Raw genomic sequence first — 7,780 nt, 5'->3', positions numbered from 1 at the left:
GGGTCCAATACCGTCGCTTCTGAGTGGACGTTTGGTGGTGGGTAGAGGGTGGTAGTGGCATTGGAATTAGCTCCACTGTTGGGTCTATTACTCGGCCGAGATGTTCTTGAGGTGGAACCGTACTCACTAAGCTATGGCCGTTCGGGTAGCCTAATCATCGGGGATGATGAAAACTCCCCTTGCCAACCATGTCATAAACGTCTTCACCTTTAGGTCTCGGGGTTTTGAGGAGCACCCAAGCTTATCCAAAATGAGATCATGCATTTGACCGACACTAGATTCCAGACTGTGGCGCTAGCATAAAGGGCTTTCATAACCATCTGGGCTTTGAAGAGGGGGATGCCCGCACAGCTTCCTTTTTACTATTAAGTACAAACGAAAAATTGCATTTTATTGCTTAGTGACAATAGTTGTATGTGTATTGTTACTGAATTAATCGCTTGTATTGTTATTTAAAGTATTCAAACAAAAGTACCAAACATAAGTTCTAAGGCATACCATGTTTGTGAAGGACTCCCTTTTGGGGTAAGAAATGAGACCCAATATCGCCCAATACTTTGTCCATTAACCCAAGCTTCCCCTTTTCCCATAGAACCAAGGTTTAATGCAACAGGGTCATTTCCTTTGGGTGCATCAAATTGAGTCTATAAAGACAATCCATGAAGATAAGGCTAGTGCTGATTAAGTATACAAAAATAGTTCAGGCAAGAATAATTAGCATGACAAAGCATTAGTAGAATTTATACCTTGTACCATGTGAGTCTTTGATGATTAGAGTTTCCAAACCTTTTCCATTGAATATTACTTGACCCTTGTTCTTTGTGAATATTTAATATCTCTCCGGACAGCCCAACCTTCATGAAATTATTACATGGAATTAGCTAGTTCAAGATCATAATCTCATTAGTTATAAACTTTGTAGATGAAAAATGGGTTATGACAATCTTTGAGTGAGCACTTGATATGAAAGAATAATATGAAAATATAATTTGTGGATAAATAAAGCATTACAGATTGAAAATACAAATGTAGATATAAGAAATGAACCTGGTATCCCCATGTATAGTTTGTGAAATCTTCGACATCATTTTTATTTAGTATACTTACTCTACGTAATCCAGTAACTCTTTTCTCAAGAAATGATCCTGAGTCCTTCCTGCCACAAATAAAAAGTAACTCAATACAATTTTTGAACTCGAAAGCATATATATAAGATAAATGTTACAGAATATATACTGATGGGGATGAAACAATAAAGGCATGACTAGATGCAATTTTTTGAAAAAATGGAATCTAACAAAATTAATTCTCCTCATTCTCCTTTTTCTTGATAAACATATTATTACAATATGTTGCCTTTAAAAACTCAGAGCAAAGATTATGCATTTGAGAGATAGACGAAAGTTAAATGTGAAAATTTATGCGAGAGTGAAAGTTTGTGTTAGTTTGAACTTTTAAGTGGTGGACGCGTAGGAATTTTTATTTTTTGTGGAAAATGTGGCTGAATGTTTCTGTAAGGTTGTATGTTTATGCTTATATGAACAATGAATGGGATGGTAGGGATTTTTATAGTGTGCAAGTTAAACGTGTTTGCTTAGGTGAATGAACTTGATTATTGTGGTTTTCTAACTTCTGTGTTAGGTGTTAATGCATGCACAAAAATTTAAAATTTTGGATAAGATACATGATGCAAAATTAACTATCCAATTTAGAATTTAAATTATATTTTCTCTTAGCTTTGATTTTATAAATATATATGTGTCTATATATATGTGTCTATATATATATATATATATATATATATATATATATATATATATAATTCCTTTGGCACAAAATAAGAAAGGATTTTAGAGTGATTGGGATTGATGTGAAAAAAAAAAAAAGGTGAAGAGCCAAGAGACACCAAAATTTAGAAAAATATATTGGGACACATGGCTCAAAATTAGAACTCTAATTTGGAATTCTAATTTGAGTTTCTCTCTGCTTTACCTATTACATATATATATATATATATATATATATATATATATATATATATATATATATATATATATATAGATTAGAGGAAGAGAGAGTTTGAATGATTTTATATTTATGAGCCATTTTATTTTTATATAACTAAAAACAATTCAAATTTATAAGTCATTTATGTAATATACCATGATTATGTTTAGATTTTTTGTTTTATTTTTTCTTGGAATTAATGAGCATATATTTTTATATAGTTTTTATTCAAATATTTTATATGTGAAGATATTGAACGTAACAAACTGTAATTGAGCTGAACAATTTTATGCACCTATCCCTAATCAATTCAGGAGATACTAATTGACCAATTTAGTATTTTATTTTGTGTTGTATTTAGTAGAATTTCACTTACAATAATTGTGAATTGATATTGTATATGTAGTATCCAATAGTAATTTTCAGAATTATATACGTAAATAGCAATATAATAAGAAACTTGGCGAAACCAATACCATGAAAATTGCAAGGAAAAATTATTTTGGTACCTTCGAATATCCTGGTCGAATTATGTCCTATATGTTTAATAATCCAAGTTAACATCAATAACGCCACTACAATTCATAATTCTTGCGCAAGCACAGGTTAAATTCTAATTTGAATAATTAATTAACTTGGGTAATTGAATTAATAAGAAAATTTAACGACATATAAGAAAATTTCATTTAGGCATTCTTTAAAAAAAAAATCATAAAATCCTTATACAAAATTTAAACCTTATCTATTCTCACTTCCCACTACATTCTTATCTCTTCTCCTTCTTCAAATTTAAAAAAAAAAAAAAAAAGATTCTCACAACTAGTCCAAAAGTCTTACATCACCAAATATTTGGGATACTACCTTAAAAAAAATCATTATGAAATTTCTCATTTATCTCATCAATATATATATATATATATATATATATATATATAAGTAGAGACCTTATATGGAAGAGCATGAGGTTCTACCATGCAGCGCTCTCTTTGACAAGGAATTTTTTCACATAAATTCTTTACTCAAGTGCCACATCAGAGATAAAGACTTATTAAAATTCAAAAGACAATTCCCATGAAAAAAACAATCAAAAGGTAAGAAATTTATTTTCTTAGATTAATTGTATCCATACATATCTCGAGTGCCACATTATAAATAAGGACTAATTAAAATTTAAAAGTTAAGGACTCTTTTTTTTCTTAAGTTCATTGTTTCAAGACTTTCCTCTCTCTCACAAAGCACAAAACTTTTTGTGTTTCCACTCACCCCTTTTCACCTCTTGCACTTGTGCTACTTTATATACACCTACCTATAGTCTTTCATCTTCATGCCATAGGTTAGATGCTCTATTTTTATTTTGTTTTAGCCCTCACAATTTCTTGGTTTCTTTGTCAATTTTTTTACTACTATTTAGTGTGGTATTGGTATGAGCCCCAACCATAAAAATAAAAAACGATGATTATTATGAATTTTTCTTTGTTCCCTAAGTTTAGTTGTAGCTATTCAGGAATAGTGTAAAATGGTGTACAAATCACAATCATATTGTTAGTTCTCTCTATCAAAGCTACAATTAGGTAGTTCTTCACATAATTTTTATGTTTTTTCTCATGTATCTTTCACGTATAATACTTATCCACCTATAATTTTTTGATTAGGTTTGTTAGTGTTGTAAATTATAGTTGTTGTGGTTTGTTAAGATTAGTTTCAAATGATTTAATTTGTTGTTACGGTTTTGATGTACGATTGTAAGTTAATTAGCGTGCTCTACTTCTCTATATAAAGACAAAGCTTATGTGTAAAATTAATAATACAAGATTAGTTCTCCCATTTTCAACATATACAAGATTAGTTCTCCCATTTTTTAATTTCTTGTTACGGTTTTGATGTATGATTGTAAGTTAATTAGCGTGCTCTACTTCTCTATATAAAGACAAAGCTTATGTGTAAAATTAATAATACAAGATTAGTTCTCCCATTTTTAACATATACTTTTCTTAAAAAATTAATAATACAAGATTAGTTCTCCCATTTTCAACACATACAAGATTAGTTCTCCCATTTTTTAATTTATTGTTATGGTTTTGATGTATGATTGTAAGTTAATTAGCATGCTCTACTTCTCTATATAAAGACAAAGTTTATGTGTAAAATTAATAATACAAGATTAGTTCTCCCATTTTTAACATATACTTTTCTTAAAAAATTAATAATACAAGATTAGTTCTCCCATTTTCAACATATACAAGATTAGTTCTCCCATTTTTTAATTTATTGTTACGGTTTTGATGTATGATTGTAAGTTAATTAGCGTGCTCTATTTCTCTATATAAAGACAAAGAATTAATAATACAAGATTAGTTCTCCCATTTTTAACATATACTTTTGTAAAATTAATACAAGATTAGTTCTCCCATTTTTAGCATATACAAGGTTAGTTCTCCCATTTTTAGCATATACAAGATTAGTTCTCCCATTTTGTAAAATTAATACAAGATTAGTTCTCCCATTTTTAGCATATACAAAATTAGTTCTCCCATTTTTAACATATACAAGATTAGTTCTCCCATTTTTAGTTAGCGTTTCTCCCATTTTTAACATATAGGAAATTAAATAGGAAGTTTGTACTTATAAGTTGAAAAATATGGTGATCCTTATTATAGAAGTTAGTTTGTTTGTGTATATATATGTGGAACAGTTCAAAGCGGACGAACAAATGCACGTTTAAGTATTGCAAAGGAAATGACCTAAGCTAGCTATTACCTCTCATGGCGCCGCCTTGTGGAAGTGGGAGGAGGTGGTCAAGGGCAGTAAAGATGACCTTGTGCTTATTCTTTCTCATACCAATGGAAGCAATTGGAATTAGAAACACTGACACTATCTTTGGTCTCAAACAAAAATTGGAAATTCAGCAGTAACTGAAGAGACTCAACAAGCCTGCTCTTAAATCCATCAAGGTTATGAATTACTTCGTATAACATGCATCTTAATTTTATATATTCCCACCTTTTTGCTCTTTGGGGTAAGTAAAGCTTATGATCTATATAGGGTCCGTTTGGATACAGCTGAAAACTAAAAACTGAAAATTGAAAGCTGAAAACACTGTAGAAAAATAATTTTTAAATAAGTAAATAGTACTGTGGGACCTACTTTTAATTAAAAAATTGCTGAAAAGTACGTGAACAGTGCGCGAACAGTAATTTGTCCCCTAAAAGTAGAAAAGGCAGCACGGAAAAAAAAAAAAAAAAAAAAAAAAAAAAAAAAAAAAAGGGAAAACGCTGAACGCGTTCAATGCTACCCAAACTAGCCTATAGTATTTTCAGCATTAATCTTAGAAGAATCATTTACTTTTGTGGGTTGTGGTGTCTCCATGACTCCCAAGTACAATAGGAGTATAATTTTATTACAACATTAAGGGTCTGTTTGAGATCTACTTATTTTGCTATAATTGATAATTTTTTGTTGAAAATACTATAGATAAAGGTAAAAGTTAGTTGAAATAGCATAATGGGACTTATAAATAGTATCAAAAAGTGCAGTGGACCCATGAATAGTAGTAAAACTAAGTTGAATAGTAAAATAAGTTGGCTTTTAATTTGAAGCCAAACACACATTAAGAATTAAAATTGATATTTATGTGTGTGTGATAAGAAAATGTATCTAATGCAGAGTCCAGATGGAGATATAATCGATTGCGTGCATATTAAAAACCAGCCAGCTTTTGATCATCCTTTGTTAAAAAATCACACAATTCAGGTGACTAGTTTAATTAATTAACTACATTTCATTTGGTATCTCAAATAATTTGATACGTATTGTATAATTGGTATGGGCTGGGTTTGCGTTTGTATCTACACCTAATGCCATAGATGAGACCGGGTTCTCATCCAAAAGGGCTTTCATTCAATGAGAGCAACGACGTCTCTTCAAACTCCAAGCCTGAAATTACTCAGCTATGGCACTTGAATGGAAGGTGCCCAAAAGGAACCATTCCCATAAGAAGAACTAAAGAAGAAGATTTATTAAGGGCAAGCTCTGCAGCAAATTATGGAAGGAAAAAACACCATACCACCCCTAATGATGACGTGGGAACATTCCATGAGGTACAACTTAATTTTTGACCAATATTTTTTAATAGGTTTGAGGTCAATGATATCTACTAAAATGAAGGACTCAAGTCAACACTCACCACAACCTTTATTTTTCTGGTTGAGTTTCTAGTATGCGATAGTTTATGAGAGAGGAGATAAGTATTATGGAGCTCAGGCAGCCATGAACGTGTGGAATCCCCAAACCCAAATAAGAAACGAGTTCAGCTTGTCTCAATTCTGGATCACAGGTGGTGATTATACTAATCTTAATTCCATTGAAGCTGGCATGATGGTATATACAATTTCATCATCACCTTTTCTTTAGGCGCATGCAAAACATTTATTTACTAATAATTTCCATTTTTTTACAAAATTATTTGTGTGGACAAACAGGTCTACCCATTTCTATATGGAGATAACAAGACTAGAATCTTCACATTTTGGACTGTACGTACGTGTTTTAATATTTGACTTCCATGCCAGCATCAACCTGTTTATATTATTATTTATTTTTTTTAAAGAGTATTTATTTTTTTTATCATGGCTGCAGACTGATTCATATAAAAGTACTGGTTGCTACAATCTGTTGTGCCCTGGCTTTGTTCAAGTTGACCATCGGATTGCATTGGGTGCACGCCTTAGCCATTATTCCGTCTATGGTGGTCAACAATATGAACTCGATTTCAATGTCTGGAAGGTGGAACAATATTTCTATTTACTTACTGTATCAAATGTCTCTAATTTTTGGATACACATATATAATCATATCATATGTAATTTTTTTTTCTCAGGAAAAAATTCATAGTACGAATGATATAGATGTGTTTGAAATTCTTCTGGTTTTAGTTCAAATAGTGTATGTTTGAAATTCTTATTGCTCGATTTATGTATTTTTATATACAACTTTTTAATTTAAAGTTTCAATTTTTTTCTATACACAATTTATTTTTACCAACTTATTTTTAAGATGGTAAATTTAAGTGTCTAGTTGTTCTGCACAAAATGATTTATTTATTTTAGACTCTTTGGTTTTTGTACTTAATAACTCATTTGGATGAATATTTATGATGCGGTTCCACATTTGATTCTAAAATTAAGAAATAAAACTCTTTAAAAATAGATAATTTAGGACACATAGCGCAAAATCAGAATTTTTATTTAGAATTCTAACTTAAGTTTCTTTCAACTTCATCTATTATTACATATATAGATAGGTAGATACGTGCAGGTAAACAAGTGAAAGAATAGTTAGTCTTTACACCTTCATTTATCATTTAAAATATTATAAACTGATTTGCATGACATGTACAATGAGGCAGGACGATAAAGAAGGAAACTGGTGGTTGCAACTTGGGGGTACTGGTGATTATCAATTGGGATATTGGCCATCCTCCCTATTCACGATCCTATCTGATAGCGCTTCAGAGATTCAATGGGGAGGAGAGGTGGTAAACACACAACAAAATGGTGAGCACACGACAACACAAATGGGCAGCGGCCATTTCGCTGAAGAAGACTTTGGCAAGGCTAGTTATTTCAAGCATCTCAAAGTTGTTGATGGCACAAAAGCTCTCAGGGATCCCAAGGACCCTGGCACAATCATGTCGCTAGCCAGTTGCTATAATCTTATAAATAGTGGAAGCTTCTTTTATTATGGTGGTCCTGGTAGAAGCCCCATATGTCCATGA

At 31.1% G+C, this 7,780-nt stretch overlaps 1 pseudogene; it reads left to right on the top strand.

The window, feature by feature from the left end:
• The first annotated feature begins 4,769 nt into the window (after positions 1-4,769).
• Positions 4,770-7,780, top strand: LOC142620808 (protein neprosin-like; annotated as a pseudogene).

Source organism: Castanea sativa, chromosome 12 (genome assembly GCF_040712315.1).
Source record: "Castanea sativa cultivar Marrone di Chiusa Pesio chromosome 12, ASM4071231v1".
Classification (NCBI taxonomy): Eukaryota; Viridiplantae; Streptophyta; class Magnoliopsida; order Fagales; family Fagaceae; genus Castanea; species Castanea sativa.
Note: the sequence above shows the minus strand (reverse complement) of the source record. Positions and strands in the feature narration are given on the sequence as shown.